We start from the raw sequence: 19,858 nt of genomic DNA on the forward strand, positions 1-19,858 counted from the left end.
AGTGACAGTGAGCTGCTAAGGGTCAAACTGTAACCATTCCAGATCTCCCAGCTGTACTTTCCACCAGTGGATAAGGTCAACCCAGGACAATGGCCCTGCCTAGTGAGAGACTGGTGAGCCACAAAAAATACTTCCCAAAAAAACCCTGGGGGCATGAAGTGGTAGAGCTGTCAGTGAATGAAGGTCCTCTTTTGGATTCCACAGCTCCCTGGCAGACTTCCTTTCTTTGGTCCAGCAGACTAGGTTCCAATAACCACAGGTAGATACCACCACAGACCAAGCTGTGGGTGAGGCATTCTGGCAAGAAGCAAAAGGGCCAACAGTCAAAAAGGGCCTGAACTTCTGTTTGGGAAAACCACGCATTCAGCTAGAAGCTAGAATTTGACTTTCATCAGAAAACTTGAGTTTCATCCCAGCGTGGTTTTTGTGGAACCTTGCACAAGTCCTAACCTTGGTTTGCTCATCTCTGATGGTGGTAATAATACTTCATGAGAGAAGATGCAATGAGGTCATGGTTATTCAAATGTGGGGGTTTTTCTTTTTCCTTGAGCCAATGTTTCCCAAAGTGTGGCCCACGTATCACTAGGGGTACATAAGAAAATTTTAGGTCATAATAGACTTTTTAATTTTAATACTTATAAACTTAATTTGAAGAGTCTTAGAAAAATAGAACTAGCCCATCTATCTTGCTAAAACGAAATTAAGTTTAAAATTGAGTCCAAGTAAAAACTACATTAAAAATATATTTAGGTTAATAATTTCTTAAATGTAGTAAGTAGATAAGGCAGAAATCATAAAGATGATTAAAATTTGAGAAATAATACTCACAGCTATGAGAACCCGGGCTGTGATTCTCATCCCAGGGTCTCCTGGAAGGGGCCCTTGAGACCTTTACATTATCCAGCACAGTGCTCTCTTTATAAGAACCCAGGGCGCATTCTTTTTGGTCATAGGATCAGATGCAATTGTATTTCTCCTAAGGATTTGGTTTGTTTTATCTCATGGAATTGCAGACTGCATAGCTGATTGGGTTTCCCTGCTTGTATTGACAAGAAAGTTTAAAGCCCAACTTGGGAACCAGCTGTTGAATACATATAGGATTGTATCATATTTGTTGTTTATTGGCCTCACTCTTAACTCTATTTAATGTCTCTACCTGATTGTAATTTTTTATTTCTCTTCTACTTTTAACGTACTGTCTTCCCATATTTTTATATCCTCTGAAGCCACCTTAAATCTTGTTTTTGAAATAAGAAAAGAAATACATTTTTAAAAGTCCTAATTTCCTTTTCTTGTCTTCCTTTTTTTTGAAGATAGCATAAGTAAAATTTGTCCTTAAACTTAAGAGATTGTTCTTTCTGCATCTTTCTGTATCCCTAGGTTAATAAGAATTTCAGTGTGCTTTGATAAGAGTGAGACAATGAATCATTTCATATCATTTTGAAATCAGTCCTTGTCAAAGCCATTCTTTTCAGTGTTACATCACTATGGTACAAACAGATGGTTATGACTGATTTCAGGCCTGGGTAACCCCACGGGCCTAAAGTAAAATGGAAAGTGGGTGCTGTGGTAGAACTGGGCTTCCTTTGTTTCCTCAAAAGCCAAAGCTTGCTGACAAAGAAAGAAGGGGGGGTGGAACCAAGCTAAAATGATATCAAAATTTGGTGTCAGAACATTCAGAAGACCCACAGCAATGGGAAGCTATCCTATTCACAGTTAATACACTGAATCCCCTAAACCAGCAGACTTTTCGTGACCGCATCTCCTTGTACCTACCAATGTTTTCTCCAGGGAGGAAGACTGGATATTTGTTTTAGGTCAACTCTTCATCTTTTTTAGCATCTTGGTTACCTTCTTTTTTTTCTGAGTCTCATTTTTTTCTCTGTAAAATAAAGATAATACCTAATCTACCTATTTCAACATGAAGTCACAATGAAATATTCATCAGGACTCTTAGATGCATGTGACAAAAATTCACCTCAAACTAACCAAGGTCAAAAAATAGGGCAAACTAGCTAAGGGCAAAAAATAGTGGTGGCAGAGGAGATTATCAGAAGTTATTCATATGAAGATTGAGCAACCAATGTAGGGCATAAAGGTGGATCTCAGAGGCCCTTGGAATCAGATAATTAAATGCCACCAAGACTATCTTTGTGCCCCTCATTTCTGTTTCATCCTACAGGTCAATCCTATTCTTTCTTAAAATAGATCAGCCAGGAAGATGGCCACTAGAGCTCCAGTATCTCAGAATTCACAAAGCACAAACCCATAGAGGAACCGAGATTCACTTTCTCTGGTACCAAACTCAAAAATCCAACAAACAGAACTAATTAGCTGATCTTGGGTCAGGTAAACATCACTGAACTCATCAACTGTGGCCACAAATTTGGGTAGTATGATGGCCCAAATTAGATCAAGTGCTTATTCCAAGCCAATTAGCACTATCTGGGAGAGAGGATTTTTAAAAGATGGCAGCTCCCACTCAAGTCACATGGAGTAGAGGAAGAAGCATTTCCCAGAAACAGAGACAATGAGAAAAGGAACAGTTATGGGCCAAAGAAAACACTAGAGAATTATTATAGAAGATTTTATGAAATCTGGATTATGAGGCAAATAAATGTTTTTCAAATCAATCAAGACTTCAAGACTTGTATCAAGTGCTTCTCCAGGAAGTCTTTACTGATAATTGTTGCCAGTTATGAAACCCTTCCTTCATTGTCCTACCCATTATGTTTACATGAAATATACCTTCCACTCAATAATATTTAATTTCTCATTTGAGTATGTGCTACATTAAGTTGCTTCCTAACAAACTATTTTAAATTTTCTCTTCTCCACTTGATTGTTCCCTGATGATAGAAATTGGCCAGTGTTGTCATAATGATTGGTGTTAATTGCTCCTAGGAAAGAATTTGTGTTTTAACTGGGGTCTACCAGCAGCAGTCTTAGCCCAAAGAAGTGATGATAATGTTGGGAATGTTAAACATATATGACAGGACATTTTTGGCAGCCCAAACCAGGGCCCAATTGCTATGAAGCCAAATATAGCCCTTACCATATTACTATATTTGTTAATATCATCATTGTCATCATCAGTCTGGTCTGCTGATAGACTAATGGCAGCTATGCATTTAGCATGTATTATTTGGAGGTAGGAAAGGGTGGACAGCATTTTGTTCATTAGACTGTGAACTCTGGAGCCAAGTAGACCTGAATTTGGTCTATATTCTGCCACTTAGTAGTATGACTGAAGTCAAATCACTTCATACCTCTGAACTTCATACCTTCCTCACTATAAAGTGGGTAAAATAATAGTACCTACCACAGGGAGTTGTTTTGAGGATTAAATGAGATAAGATGTCTAAAGCCCTTAGCTTTGCACCTGTTACACAGGAAGTGCTCAATAAATGGTAGCATTCTGTTAAAGTTCTAAATCAAAGAGTATATTCCATTTCCCTATAAACACATATATTCATAAAACCACATGGTACAACTTTCAGTTGCAGAATGTAACAGTTATGCCTAAACTCGATTTGGAAAGGGCTACAAAGTCACACTAATATATTCAAGTATATTCCCACATAAACTCTGTAAAATTTTCTGTCAACACGTAGGACTGCAAGAGTCTTACAAAACTTTACTGCATTTATTAAGGTTGTTTAATCAAGACTTCCTACCAAATCCTACATATAAACATGTATCGAAACATAACTACCCCTGCCCCCAACCCCTGATGAGTAGCATAGACCCACAGCAGATTCTATATGGACAAGAAACTAGCCTTTCCTTGGTTATGCTGCTGAAAATTTGAGGTGGTTTTCCACTGCAGCATAACATAGCCTAACCTGAGCAATAAAAGACTTCTTAATTTTTTTCCCCAGTGCCCTTGAAACCGCCCTTCCAGAACTACTTCTCCCTCGTGCTCTAGATCTTTACTTGCTGCTTCCTCCATCAAAACACACCTCTCCTATATCCTATGCCTTTTATGACAAAGAATTCTATACCAATTCATACTGACTTGCTAGTGGCTACAGAAGTGTGAAAATGTTATCCTTTCCAGGAAACATACCTATGTTTTAACTAGAACTAAATACAACAAAATGCCTTACCCCAAAGAGTGAATGTTTAACACCATGGAAATCCAAAAAAGAAGAAGTTTGGGACATGTAAGATGTTTTCTGACCATAATAGTAAAAATGTCTTATTATAATTTTTTATACTTCATGAAGAACTTTTATATTCAGTATCTGATGGGCAACAATTGTTATTCCTATTATACAAATAATAGGGGATGCAAACGTTAAAATTGCTCAAGGCCACATGGCTGATAAATGATAGATTCAAAATATTTAATCCAGATCTCCTTAATCCAAGCACAGAGCCCAATCATTCAATTAATGTTTGTAATTACTATATGCCAGACACTGTTATAGGCTTGGGAGACACAGCAGTAAATAAAACAGAAAGAAAAAAAAATCTTGCTCTCATGGAGCTTACATTCTAGAGAGAGAAGAAAGGAGGAACCAACAAATTTAAATTTATTTTGGGTCAGTTGGCCAGAGGCATAATAATAAAGAAAAATAAATCAGGCCAAAGGGGATAGAGTGTGGTAAGGGGTGCTATTTTATATCTGGTGGTCAGAGAAGACCATTATGAAAAGGTACATGTCAACAGAGATTTGAGTGAAGGAAGAAAGGAAGTCATGCATCTATCTGAAGTATAAACCTTCTAGACAGGGGTGACAGCAAGTACAAAGGTCCTGAGACAGAAGTCTGTCTGATGCTTCTAAGGACCATCAAGGGGGCCAATGTGACTGAAGCAAGCTGGATATGGGAGTTAGCAGTAGCATATGAAACCAATGAGGGATTTGGGGCAAATCATGGAGGGACAAGTGTACCAATGTAAAGATATGGGCTTTATCCTACATGAAATAAGAAGCCTTTAGAACACTTTGAGCATAGGACGGACTGAGCACCCTGATCAGAGCTGGTGATGTATCAATGGGTAACCAAAATAATAAATTAATTTGGGAGCTCTAACTAAGATTATGCATATAGAAAAATTTACAATCTTAAAACTCATATCTTAAAAAAGAAGACAGACTGAAAAAACAATGATCTATGCTTCTATCTCAAGAAGCTAGGTGTGAAATCACAAATTAAACCTAAAGAAAGTGGAAGAAAATAAGAACATAATATAATTAAATAAAAAATTAACCCCCTACTGAGGCAAATCAAGATCAAAAAGAAGGAACAAATAACCAACACCAGAAATGGAAAGGGAGATTATTATAGCTATTTAAAACATTTAAAAGATCATAAGGAATAATATTAAAAACTGTACTTCTAAATTTCAAGTTTTAGAGGAAACAAATTCCTAGAACAATATAACTTTCTAGAACTGACACAAGAAGAAATAGAAAATTGAAACAATACTGTAAATATTAAATAAATTGAATACATAATTAAAAATCTTTCCCAAAAGAAAACCACAGGTCCAGATAGCATTACAGATGAGCTTTACCAAGTATTTAAAGAGGAAATAATGTGAGATTCTACAATAAGTAAAATGGAACACTCACTAACTGGTTTTGAGGCCACCATAGCTTTGATGTAAAAAATTGACAAAGGTATTCTGAGGAAGGAAAATTACAGACTAATTTCATTCATGAATCTTGATGCATTAAAGCCAGTAATATATAAAGGACAATATATTACAACCAAGCAGTTTATTATAGAAATGTAAGGCTGAGTTAACATTTAGAAATCGATATCTATAATTTACCACTTTGAAAAATAAAGAGAAACGTCGTATCATTGTCTCAGGAAATGAAGAAAAAGCAAATTAAGACTTTGAAGAGTAGATAATTGTTCATTCATCACATTTTTCATTGGTATCAGTTGTAATGTTTCCTCTTTCATTTCTAAGTTTATTTATTTGAGTTCTCTCACTGTTTTTCTTGGTAAATCTATCTAATGGTTTGTCTATTTTGTTTATCTTTTCAAAAAAAAACAGTTCACTGATCTTTTCTATTGTCTCTTTGGTCTATATTTCATTTATTTCCACTCAGATCTTTTTTATTTCCTTCTCTCTGCTAACTTTGGACTAACTTTGTTCTTTCTCTTCTGGTTTCTTGAGGTATAAAGTAAGATTGTTTATTTGAGATCCTTTTTTTACTTAATGTAGGCATTTATTGCTATAAACTTTCCTCTTAGAACTGCTTCTGCTGCATGAGCAATAAAAGAAAAAACTACATAAATGAGACCTTCTCAAAATTTAAAACTTGTTTGCTTCAAAGGACACCATCAAGAAAGTGAAATGATAACCCACAGAACGGGAAAAAATATTGGCAAATCATATATCTGATAAGGGACTTGCCTCTAGCATACATAAATAACTCTTACAGCTCAGTAATAGAAAGACAAATAACCTAATTAAAAATGGGCAGAGCAACCGAATAGACATTTCTCCAAGAAAGATATCAAATGGCCAATAAATATATGAAAAGACACTCCACACCATTAGTTACCAGGGAAATGCAAATCAAAACCACAATGCAATATCGCCTCCTACTCACTCAGATGGCTGGAATCAAAAAGTCAGGTGACAACAAATGTTGGTAAGAATAGAGAGAAATCAGAGCCCTCATACACTACTGACGGGAATGTAAAATATGGAGCCACTTTGGAAAACAGTCTGGCAGTTCCTGAATGATTAAGCATTGATTTACAACATGACCCAGCAATTCCAATCCTAGGTAACTATCCAAGAAAAATGAAAACATGTGTCCACACAGGAACTTCTACACAAATGTCATAGTAGGATTATTCATAGCAGCCAAAAGGTGGAAGCAATCCAAAGGTCCGTCAATGGACAAATGGGTAGACAGGATCTGACACATGCATACAGAGGAACACTATTTGTCCACAAGAAGGAATGAAGCACTGAGACGTGCTTCGACACAGATGAAGCTTGAAAACACGCTCAATCAAAGAAACCAGTCATAAGAGACTACATATTGCATGATTCCATTTACATGAAATGTCCAGAATATGGAAATCTATAGAGATTTCTATCCAGAAAGTGCATGAATGATTGCTTAGGACAGGGAGGGTGGCTGGGGTGGTAGAAGAGAGATAAGGCAGGGGTATAGGGCTTCATCTCAAGCTGATGAAAAGCCTAAAACTGATTGTGGAAACAGCTGCACATACGTGAATGTACTAAAAACGACTGAATTGTACGCTTTAAATGGGAGCATTGTATGGTATGTGAATGATAGATGACTAAAGCTATTTTTTATAAAGAAGAACAAAATCAGATTTCAGACTTCGTACAAAAAAAGAATATAAGATATCTCATTAATTAATTTTTGCATGGACTACAGCTGGAGATGAGAATATGCTGGAAGATTCTGACTAGGAGGGTGGGAATAAAGGATGTCCAGAACCCTTCAAATGTGCAACCCTTGGAGGCCTTGGTGGGACTTTCAGTTGTTCTTTAGTTTGCTGCCAATGGAGTAAGTCACTCACCACTGGAGGTTATGAGACCTTTCATGGAGACCCTCTTGGCGGAGAGAGAGATTACCTGGAAATAGTTCCAAATAGCTGGTCCAAGACGCCCCAGATCCAGTTCACTAGAAATCTGCCACTAGCCCCTCCCTGTAGCATGGATCATCTCCTGCCTCACATCTGTCTAGCAAGTCAAACTTGAAGGTCAATAACTGGATTCCTGGGGTAAACCCACTGAGAAAAAGGTGACCTGGGATCATTGTTTCCATTTTGTCGTTGAGAGGAAGACTGGACCCATAGGAGGTCAGAAATTGTAGAACTAAGCAAAGATCCAAGAGAGAATTTTGCAAAGTGGATTCAAGGCACTTTTTGTTTTTGCCACATCTAAATACCACCTGCCTGATTCCATCTTGTTTGTTTTTTGTTTGTTTTCCTTAATGGGCACTTACTATGTTTACATAAGTCAATTGATATTGAAATTTTACTTCATTACCTAAATAGAAAAGCAGTATAACTTGCCATGGCTCGATTCATAAATACAATACAAAATGATTTTAATTAGAAACTGCTGCCTGGAGAGCTTTTAAAAGTCCCATTGCCCAGGCCTTATCCCAGATCTATTAAACCAGAACTCCTCAGGGGACAGAGAAGCCCAGCCCTAAGTAATTTTCTAAAGTTCTCCTGAGGAAGTGAGGGTGTGAGCTAAGGCTGAGACCCTCTGGAATGGGTGGTATTGCCTGAGGCCTGTGCCCTGCTCAAAAGAAATCCACAAGTGATGGAGAGATCGTACAGACCCCCTAGCCCCAAACTGACTCTTCTTCCCTGATGGCATCCGAGGAACTGAAAAATAACTTTGAAATGGGGGAAAGTTGTCATTTGGGATTTGTAACTTTTTTTTTTAAGATTTTATTGATTTATTTGCCAGAGGGAGAGAGTGCACAAGGAGGCAGAATGGCAGGCAGTCTAAAATCACCTCGCAGGACACCTGCCCTTTGGAAAACACTGGACTGGAAGACCCCAGGTGGTCTGGTTTCCATTTCTGTGCCCTTTCCACTTCAACAGCCTGCCCCTCCCACCCCCCACCCCCACCAAAGACTCCACCAAGATGATTCTGGAGAATTCCTCCCCTACCTCTGTGTGTCTCCAGCAGGAACTCCAAACACCTGCGTTTGCATCACGCTTTCGGACCTATCTTTCTATTTCAACATGAATCTGTCCAGTGGATCGCAGCAAAAAAATCTTAAGGCAACCACATCTGTGTCTCCTTTCATTTCCTCTCAAGAAGCCCCTCATTTTCACCCGGGAATGTTTGGCCCTGGAGATGGTTTAAGTCAGCTTTTGCTTTTTTGGATCATAAAAGGAAGTGCCACCAGGGGAGGGAGAAATGGGAGAGATGGTGGAGAAAGCCGCATGACTTGCAGGGGCGCTTCTGCTCTTGAGTTTCTCTTTCCCCCCTCACACACCAGCACCAAAGACGGACTGTCCCGATCGAGGGAGGAGTCTAAAGTGAAAGCTGGACCTCTGAGTGGAGATTCCTATAGCTGTTGTTTCCTTTTCTGGCCCGGGGCATCACCACCAGAAGTGGGCACTTCCCCGCCCAGGCTCAAGCTTGAGAAGCTGCCCTGGAGGACGGCATGGCCTCAAGAACAGAGAGTTAAGCTCACTAAACAGAAAGCTAAGCAAAGCTCTGATCTCTTCACTTCCTATATTTAAAACCTCGAATGCTGACACACTGTCTACCGCTAGACAGCCAGGCCATTTGATTGCCTCGTCAGCTGAACCCTTTTCTCCTGCTTCCCTTGGAGCCTTGAACCCAGCCTCAGAGGCTTCTCCCTACTCTCCTTGGCAAAGCTGTGCAGCTCCTGCCGTGCCCATGGTCTAGAATGTCCTTCTCAAGGCTGATTGCAAATGTCACCCCCTCCATGAAACCTCAGGTGATTCCTCCGGTCAAATAACAATAGGTAACAAAATTAAGAACAACAGTTAGCCTGTGTTGAGTGACAGCCATGGGCACGCACCAAGAGCTCACATGCATGATCTCGACCAAATCATACGTGACATAGGATCTCATGATCCCTGCCCTGCTATTTTCTATCTCTATGACATATGCTGAGTTACTTTTTCTCTCTGTGCTTCATTTTCCTCAGGCATCAACGGGGATTATAAAGTACCTTCTTCATAAGGTTGTTGTAAGGATAAAATCAGTGAACACATAGAAAGCGTGTGGCATAGAACTTGACCCATGGTTTTTGCTCAGTAAGTAGTATTTCTTATAAGAACTTCACAAGAAGTAAATAATAATGTGTTAGTATTATCTTCATTTTACAGGAGATGAAACCAAAGCACATAGAGTTTGGGGTAAACAGCCCACGTTCAGTCTAGAGCGAGAATTTTCCCTCTCTGATCTTAACTGGGCTTTGCTCATAGGGGTCAACCGTTCTTGTCAATTGTCTATCTGTCTGCTTTCATCCTTCCAGATTCCTTGTCCACTTTGTCTTCAGTGGACACTAAAAACAAAGGAAGAATTCTGGCATCTCTTGGACACTCTGGCCCTGCATATTCTTACCTCATTGCCCCCTCCCCCTCCCTGTTCTCCTTATCACTACGTAGCTCCTTCCTTCCAACCTACTGTGACAGTCTCCGGCTTTATGTCATCTGCTTTCACCCTCCCCTGCGGGCATGCTCTCTCTGTCCCTCACATTCTCCTCACACTTCCTGCGGTCTCGGAGCGCTTCTCTCATCCCCACCTGTTTAACAGTCAGCTGGGCACTTACTTGGTTTATCTCCCCTCCTAAACTGTAAACTCCTCAGGAAAAGGGATCCCCTCTCAACCAAAGGATACACTATGCATTCAATAAGTGTCATGGATGAATGAATGAATGAATGAATGAACGAATGCGCTTGTTCCTGCACTTCCTGGGAGGAGATCTCTGTCCTCCTGGATGTGTTTGGTGCCTGCACGACACTGAAAGCACTTTTGTCCTGAGCACTTTGAAGAGGAGGTCATTGTTCATTCATCCCATTTTTCACACAGACCAAGGAGATGTCAAGAGAAGTCATATTCACTATGACCCTTACTGCAGAATTCTGAGCTTTATTAGACCTTGGCAAGTTTTATGCAGCCTTTCCAAAGTTGCAATCAGTCAGTACAGTCAAATTCAACCCACAGACATGCTTGTTGTAGTGATTGCAATATTGTTTTTTTAAGCTGAATTGGAGGTACAGCCACTTTGGAAGACGGTTTGATGGTTTTTTACAAGACTACACATACTTTGACCATACAATTCAGCAATCACACTCCTTGGTATTTACACAAAGGAGGCGAAAACTACGTGCTCACAAAAACCTGTACATGGATGTTTATAGCAGCTTTACTGATAACGGCCAAAACTTGGAAGCAACAAGGATGTCTTACGGTAGGTGAATGAATAAATAAACTGCAGGACACCCAGACAATGAAATATGATTCAGCACTGAAAAGAAATGAGTATTAAGTCATGAAAAGACATGACGGAATCTTAAATGCATATTACTAAGTGAGAGAAGTCAATCTGAAAAGAGTACAGACCATATGAATTCAACTCTATGACATGCTGGACAAGGCAAAATTATGAAGACAATAAAAAGATCAGACGTTGCCAGGAACTGGAGAGAAGAGGGATGAAAAGGCAGACACAGAGGATTTTTAAGACAGGGAAAATAGTCTTTATGATATCATAATGGTGGGTACATGTCATCATACATTAGTGCAAACCCACAGAATATGCAACACCAAGGACGAACTGTAATGCAAACTATGGACTTCGGGTGATAATGCCATGTCGGTACAGGTTCCTCCGTGGTAACCGATGTGGCACTCTGGTGATGACGGGGAGGCTGTGCATGTGGGGGTGGGCCAGATGGTATATGGGAATTCTCTGTACCTTCCCCTCAATTTTGCTGGGAACCTTAAACTGCTCCAAAAAATAAAGGTCTTAATGTTTAAAAATTGAATTTGAACGCATTTAGATGGGGCGTGAGCGCCCTAGTATTTTGATGTCTCCAATGCCATCTAGAATCACACATGTAGCACCCTTCACCTGTTTACTTTTCCTACCTGGCTCCTAAAAGCCCCAGATTTTGTCATCCTGCAAGTTTAGTAGAATAAGGGGCCTTGACTTCAAGCCCTAGCTCTAAAAATTTCCAACAGAACCATGAGAGAGCCTGAATAAAAATATATTCCATTCAAATACAATAATTTTGAGTGGCTACAGAAGAAAACCAGATAGGAGCCTCTGGAACGGTAACTGAGGAGCGTTTTGTTGCATTTGTTTTATGACCATGGGCCCTGAGAGTTCTTGTGGCGTTCAGCAGTGCCTGAGCATCCACTAGGAAATATTTTTGTAACTTGTTAATCAACAACACCAATTCTATGCTTGATTTTATTCTAAAGACTCAAAGACGCGGGAGAGAATGAGGCATCTTGACTCGAAGAACCTCACACTCTATGTCTCTAGCCCTGGAGGACAGCAGTCTTAAAATAGTAAAAATAACTTAACAGGTACTAAGTGTCTGATACAAGCCGGGTTTTGTTCCGAAAGCATGAGAGTCCCCTCTCCGCAGTGCCGACTTCAATCTTCACAACAGCCCTTTGTGGTAAATACTAGAAACGGCACCCACATTTTAACATGAGGAAAGGACAGCACAGAAAAATGGAGTACCTTTCCCAGTGCCATATCAACAATAAATTTGTGTTCAAGCATCTGGGCTCTTGGAGACCGTTACTTCTAACTATGCCCTACATTCCACCCCAAAGTAGCATGAGTTTACTTGAAATGAAATGCATAGAGAGAAAAGGCAGCTTCAGGTCAGGTCATCCAAGCTTAAAAGGATATATCACTGTTTCCCACTCCAGCCCCCAAGGAAGTCATGCTTTTTCTGCATATATTAACCACTGGACCCACTCTCCCTGTGGCATGCCATGACCAAAGTGGGCGGACCCAGGAGGAAACTCAGATGGCTACACCATGCAGAGAGGACTTGGACCATTCAATGGGATGACATGAGTGACACATTTCCAAGGCTAGGCTCTCCCCCGAGGAAGTGTCTCTCTGATCAACTGCCAGGTGGAATGAGATAGCCTAAAGCCAAGGGAAGAGCTCTTCTTCATTCTCCTGCCTAAAAGATTAACCAGTGGGGACACATCCTACCTCTGTGTGGTACTGTGGGTTCTCCCGCTGATTTCTGGGGTCGAGCCATCACTCGGATGATGTAAGGCTATCTCCCAGTTGCCAAGGGAACTGGTTTCATCAGTGTCTCAACCAACCTGGAAAATTTACATACGTGATGTCATGCAGAAAAAGAAAGTTCAACTCCTTAAAGTCAACTGGTTCCACCGGCTATTATTCTTTGAGATCGCATGGTATTTATACTGCAGCAAGGTTCCGGAGAATTCCTAAGACAGGTCTGCTCATCTGCCACTAATCTGCACACTTTCTCTCACTCACCAAGAACGGCGTCCAGCTAAGAAAACAGAGGAGAGCAACCAAAGAAATGCGCTGGTGGAGTCTGGTACTAATTTTCTTCTCCCCGTGTTCTACGACTGCCTTCTGGAAGGATGTTCCTGATTACAAAGGGCAACACCCCAAGGCTTAGACAGCTTAACTGCAGGTTCTGACAACAACCAACCCTTCAGAAGCTGAGCGTTCATTTCTTCATCAAGGGCTCCAGATCACTATTGCATGTCCATACTCACGTCCTCTTCGTTCAACAGCACATGCTTTCATGCCCTCGCCGAAGATCCAGACACATTTCTCCCGCCTTTCCTCCTCTCACCTCTATCAGACTAGGCAGACTGGATTAGCACTCTGGGGCATCCCTATGGATTTAAGGACAGATAGGACAGGATTTTCAGAAAGAGCGGCAACGTTGTTTCCTGGAATCCTCACACAAAATCTTACTATGTACTCAAATATGGCTTTGGATTTAGCAGCTAAATACGATCTCGGTTCTATAATGGGAACCAGTGTGCCTAGTTCTGTGGTCCCCACACTGGCTACCAAATCACCCCCAGGGTACCATGTAAATTCACAGAAGTGCTGTGAGATGTTCGAAATTCCCCCAAAGGAAACCCAGGATACTCAACATCTGTTGAACACTGCACCAACTGGGGGCTGTTCCTTGTGTCCGTGTCAGACATGCCTTGCCACACTCCTTTCAGTGATGGCCTATCTTTGCCAAGCTGTGCTTCCAGCAGGCACTATACAGCAGCATAAGGCAATCATTGTGGAACGGGAAACGAAGGCGTCCAATCGGATTCCCCACACAGCCCATTAGTAATGGGTGACTTGAGAAGCAATAGAAATATCATTTTCTTCTTTCCATTTATGTGTTATCACTTTTTTCAAATGACCACTAAAACGTTGTCAGGACATAAAGACTTACAATGCTGTTTGGACCCGACTACTTAATAAATGAAACCATTACGTATCTCTTCCAGCCTCAGCGTGCGGTGAAAAAAGTCACTGAGTTACTCAGGGCTCTGTAAACTGAGGTGGTTTAGAAACCCCTGTCAGTAATGTTTTACAGCCCTCGGGGACCTTGCATGTTGGCGTGGGCGTGTGTCTGCTTCAGCTCAGCGACTTATCCACCTGTCAGGGCTAGAGGTGCCCACACCAAAGGCCAGCCCAACTACAGCACACAGCCCGGGGTCTGCCCAGCCATGCCGGGCCTCTCCCACAGGCCTCTGCTCTACTCGTACTGGCCTCCCTTCAGCTCCTCAGACACACGCAGCGGTCTCTCGTGATGGGGACCTCTTGCTTGCCCTTATCCTGGTTCCCTTTCAGGTCCCATCTTAAACGCCATGTCATCAGAAAGGTCTTCCCTGACCTACCACAGCATGGTCTCCCTGTTGTTCCATCCCATCCACCAATCATTTCCTTCACGGTATTTTCATCCTCTGCACATACATATTTACCTCCACGGGGCAGAGTCTCTGTCTGTGTGCTCACAGCTGTGTCCACAGAACTTAGCACCGTGCCTGGTACCTAATTGTCATTCGGGAAATAACTGCGAGGCAAACGAATGCCAGAATTTTAATTATGGCCCTGTTAAGCCCAAAGCATTCAAAAGGCTTTTCTGGAAAACAGCCCTTCACGCAGAAACATGGGCCAGTTGTATCAGAAGCCCTGGGCAGAGGTCTCTGGTCCAGGGTGGTAGCTGAGGTCATGAATCCCAGACACTCATTCTGTCTTTACCTCCAGTGTCTTTGCCTAAAAAAGGGTTGTCATGAGGACTAACTGTAAAGCTTTTCATTGGTATCTGGCAAGAAACAAACATTCTAAATAAAAATTAGCTGCCATTACAAGGACAGCACTCGAGGACTCCTCACTGATGCCCACCTATCATTCTTAGGGAAGTTTCTGCCTCAGAAACCGATGGGTCCAAACGACTCTTGCTCATTTTGGAATACACGGATCACTGCGAAAAATGATACATGGGCAATTAATTCCCAGACCCATCGGTATCCCTTACTCAACTCATGATTGGAACCGCAAATAATCTGACCCTCACATCTGGACGCATCATTCTTGGAAACCTCTGGAATCACATCCTTCCCCTCCCCTCCTATTTTCCACATATCAGAAAACCATTTATTCCTTTGGCTTCCTATATATGGCTTGGCTGAGGATAAGCCTTTCCTGCTAACCTGAGTGGCCCTCACTTTATAAGCATGATGTGGGCTGGTCTCGCATGACTGATGGTACTGATGAACTCAAATACGTGCCGTGTCTCAATCTCAGCTTCTTTACTTACTAGCTACATTTCTTTGGCAAGTTAACGGCACATCTATGAGCCTCAGTTTTCCCATCTGTAAAATGGGCAGGACAGTACCTACCTCATAGTTTTGTTGTGAGTCCTAGATGGGAAAACACACGTGAAACACAGCATGGTACCTGGCAGACAGAAGCATACTCAAAAATGTGAGCTCTCATTGTTTCTCATACAAACTCCTCGTTTTTCAGGTCTCAGCTTAGACATCACCTCTCCTGGGAAGCCTTCCAGGACCACCACCCCAAAGACAAATATGCTTCTACGGCACCCTGCGACGGTCGTCATCGTAAGCTGTGTCCCACTCCAGTGTCACTGCCTCTGGGCTCTCTGGTGGCCCCTGGGGTAGGTGAGAACATGGCAGCAGAGGACCGTGTTGCTAGAACACGGCATGGCATCTGGCATACAGGAGGTGCTCGGCAACATGTGGTCAAATGAAAAGTAACTAAACAAACAAAGACAAAATCATTATTAAAACTTCGCTGTTATGTGACCTAATAATTGCTCCCTTGTAAGACCAGAAACTCACCTGGCAACCAACCACATTCCTTTTTTATATTATTTAATTTTAATAAGAGTTTCCATCTATTGATCCACCTTCTACACAAAATGTAATTTGATCCTTCTATCTACTGTCTGAGGTGGGAACTATCAGTGGTCCCATCTTCCTCAGATGAGGACACTGAGGTTCAGAAAGTTCAAGATCATCCATCTGGCAGAACAGAACAGAGACCAAAACTCAAAACCGGTCAACGGCAGGGTCTGTTTGCTGTGCTGCTTCTTGTTAGGACTGAGGGTGCTGCTTTTCCCTTTTGCTAAATTTCTCTGGCCTCCCAAAGACTACAGAGTGGCATTCCATCATCATTGGGGCTTACACCACAAACACGATAATGCCTCGGGCGTAAAGTAGTTTGGTGACTAACACCCAGGACCTAGCCACGTTTTTGCCTTGGCATTATTTAACTTTCATGCCTCTCTCCCTAAAGTGAGTGGAGCAGTTGGAGGCAGGGCCGAAGTCATACCATTCTATCTCCTATGGTCTTCTATGGTCTAAAGGAACATTTCTCACCTGTTAAAAAACATAAATAAAATTGTTTCTATGTGGTTGTTACATATTCAAATAAAATGACTGAAAGGTCATCACCAAATGGGGTGGGTAGTTTGGACAGTCTGCCTTGGATCTGTCCTATAAACAATGTTCACACCGGGGAGTCCAGAAGGCACCTAAGAAGACAGACACACTTAATAACCTTTGTACTATTAAATGTCTTTTAATGAGGGGCATGAGTTATTTTTTAAAGTACCATCAAAAATAAATAAAGGTAGATTGATAAGTAGATAGGATTTTTAAATCCAAAACTTGGAGAGAAAATGACAGGGCAGGAGACCAGGGTCAATAGCTACATTCCAGGGCAGATTTCCAGAGCAAGACACAATAAAAGCCCAGATGAATATAAATTCTTAAAGGAAGGAGAAAGGAACATAGGATCACATGTGAGTCCCAATCAAGTCACAGCAGAAGATGCTCCAAATCTCAGGTCCTGATTTTTGGTCAAGCTACTTCCTGTCTAGAGAATTCCATGCTCCAGGGAATTCTAGCAGCAGGAATATGCTTCACTGAATGATAATTTAATAATTTACCCTACAAATGCAGGGGTGGCCAACTGATACGTAATAACCGTCTTTTGGTTTGGGTTGATGTGGAAAGGGACCATGAGACAGTAGATGGTAGTACTTCGCCCCGGAAGCTAGCCCTCTCCACCTTGGACCCACCCTGCCTTGTTCTACCTGTCTCAGGTGACAGCAATACCAGACCAACTGTTTCCACATCTTCCTAACAGAAGCATTTAAACACCTCAGCCATCCTACACCCCAGGACACACCCACTTCCTTCCGGATGGCTGCACACCCATTCCTTTCACTGGGATTAACATAAAATTGCATTTAGAAAGGAAGAGAAAAAGATTTACATATGCAAATGAAAACATCAATGACAAAGTGGAGCCCTTGCCTGGCTCTGCAGTCAGTCCAGTCGAGCAGGCACAGAAGCCCACGTGGGTGATGAACTTAAGCAATGATGACATTTGACCCACTGCCTTCAGAGCACAGGCCCAGATGGAAGGCTGACTTTCTAGAAATGTGGCCAGATTCATTGTTGAAGGGAAAGGGGATGGTGAAAACATCTCAGCCCTTTAAAAAAGGAGCTGACGTTAGGGATCTTTTACAAAGCATGGCAACAAAAAACATATATTGAAGGACACTTGACAAACTGAATGAGATTACCTCAGGCTGTCCCCTGCCTCCAGGAAGCACCACACACGACAGAGGACCCTCCATCACTACCATAAAAGTCTAGCGCTCCGTCAGTGATGCAGCAACTGTCATCCCAGGAGCACCTTCAATTATATGAAATAAATATGGATCATGAGCTAAGCCAGGGCTGTCTGGTTCTAGAAAGCAAATTCCCAACCACTGCATAGTCTGCCTTTGCCGCATGCTTCGTCCATGTCTTTTTTCAATGACAGTTTTTTCTGAATAGAAAAGTAATCCAAGTTCATGATAGGCATTTTGGAAAATTTAGGAAATCATAAAGAAGAAAACAAAAATCATCTACAATCATGCCGCTCAGATAGTCACTGTTAAAATTTTGGCCATAGAACCCTCAGTCTTTTTTTTTTTCTTTTTCTTTTTCTTTCATTCCTTCTCCCCACCTCCAGTCCTTTTTCTTAAAAGCACACATCTCCCACACAGGTGGGAGCCACTTCCCATGCCCCTGAACGAGAAGTGTCACTTCAAAAGCAACTAATCATTTGGCAGAACACTTGAACTTGTGTGATGGCTACGTAATTGTCATATCTCTTCACTTCGTTGGCAGCCCTAACCACTTGGGCTCACCTAAGAGATAGATTTGACTCTCAGCTGCCTACCTGGTTTCTGATGTGGGAAACACCGTAGGGTTTGAAGCCAATGGCCAAGAAAGAATTCTTAAGATGTCTTTGGTGCAAAAAAGTGGTTTTATTAAAGTACGGGGACAAGACACATGCGCAGAGAGCTGCACTGGGATCACAAGGAATGGCCCATTATATACTTTCAAGTTGGGAGTGGGTTAGGGATAGTGTAAGTGTCTAAGGAATTTTGGAGACAAGTTTTCCAGGACCTTGAGGGGGCTAACTATTGTTGGGGAAAGGTCATTTATTACTGTCTAATAAAACCCTAGTCATGAGACCCTTCAGATGTGTATCAGTGAGTCATATGCTTGGGGGATGATTGCCAACATGGACCTTGGTGGGTAGGGATAAAGGAAGCTTCCAAAGGAATTTTTATATGTTAAAATAGACTTACAGGAACCCGGGGGTTGAGCTAAGAGTGCCTTGTACCCTTAGCAAAGTATTAACATTGAGGCAGTTGAGTTCCTGAAGGAACGCCGTCGTTCTGCCTGTTTCAAGGACTTGTCAATGGGCTGTAGATAGTAAGGAAATTCAATCATTTTTCTTTGCCTTTGTTTCCCACATCAGTTTCCACCTAGTTGGAGAATCCATTCCTCGGGGATCTTGATCCTCTCCACAGCTCAGGGCAAACCCAACCTGTCTAAAACCTGACTTTCATTGTAAGCCCACTCCCCTTCTCGGTAATCAGTTTATAGGTGACCAGGGAGATGAGAAGAATATGGGGACTTCTGGGACAAATTCTTTGCTCCTAAGAGAGACACACAAGACAAAAACGGTCTTTATTATCCTAAATGCTATCCTGTGTGGATTAATAACTGGAATTGCAAAGCTGTTTTGGGAGATGGAGAGAAGCTAGCTGGAGACTAAAGCCCAAAGCACCTTAACTGATCCAGACAGAATATTCTAGAAGACCTCTAGTAAGACACAGGAAACCACTAGACACAAAATACACTGTTGTAAGACCAGTTTACAGGGGAAAAAATGCATAGTATGATCCTATTTCTATAGCCAGATAAATATAAATACACAGAAAAGGGTCGGGAGTAGACTCCAGAAGAATATACTGCCAAAATATTGGCAGTAGTGACCTCTGACAGCCATGTGAATCAGGGCTTCAAGTTTCTATTCTTTTTTTTTTTTAAGACTTTATTTGCCAGAGAGAGAGAGAGCACAAGCGGGCAGGGGGTGGGGGCGGCAGGCAGAGGGAGAGGGAGAAGTAGACTCCCTGCTGAGCAGGGAGCCCGATGTGGGACTGGATCCCAGGACCCTGAGATCATGACCTGAGCCGAAGGCAGACACTTCACCGATGTGGGACTCGATCCCAGGACCCTGAGATCATGACCTGAGCCGAAGGCAGACACTTCACCGACTGAGCCACCCAGTCTATCTATATTTGTATTGTTTGCAGTTTTGATAGTAGCATGCATGCATGTCTTGCTTTTGTGATTTTTTTAACATTTTAATTTTAAGAAGCATATGTGGCTTCCCCTTTATTTGAAACTTGCATTAGAAACTCAGAGCATTCTTTGAAAAAAAAAAGATTTTGTGGTTAAAAAATTCTTCAAGTTATTTTCGGTTTCTAGGGGGATCCTC

At 41.7% G+C, this 19,858-nt stretch overlaps 1 long non-coding RNA gene across 3 annotated transcripts in view; it reads right to left on the bottom strand.

The window, feature by feature from the left end:
- The window catches only part of LOC105235717, a 51,718-nt gene that overhangs the window by 25,049 nt on the left and 6,811 nt on the right, over positions 1 to 19,858 (bottom strand). Inside the window, exons 3-8 of one of the 3 annotated variants that reach the window (XR_004624253.1) lie at positions 17,601 to 17,713; positions 15,589 to 15,762; positions 15,385 to 15,442; positions 12,995 to 13,365; positions 12,698 to 12,813; positions 1,777 to 1,882 (exon numbers count right to left, since the gene is read on the bottom strand). This is a non-coding gene — a long non-coding RNA (uncharacterized LOC105235717). Of the gene's footprint in view, positions 1 to 1,776; positions 1,883 to 12,697; positions 12,814 to 12,994; positions 15,763 to 17,600; positions 17,714 to 19,858 lie in introns of all 3 variants that reach the window. The other 2 variants (XR_004624251.1, XR_004624250.1) reach the window with 2 other exon arrangements.

This window comes from Ailuropoda melanoleuca, chromosome 3 (assembly GCF_002007445.2).
Source record: "Ailuropoda melanoleuca isolate Jingjing chromosome 3, ASM200744v2, whole genome shotgun sequence".
NCBI classification, from domain to species: domain Eukaryota; kingdom Metazoa; phylum Chordata; class Mammalia; order Carnivora; family Ursidae; genus Ailuropoda; species Ailuropoda melanoleuca.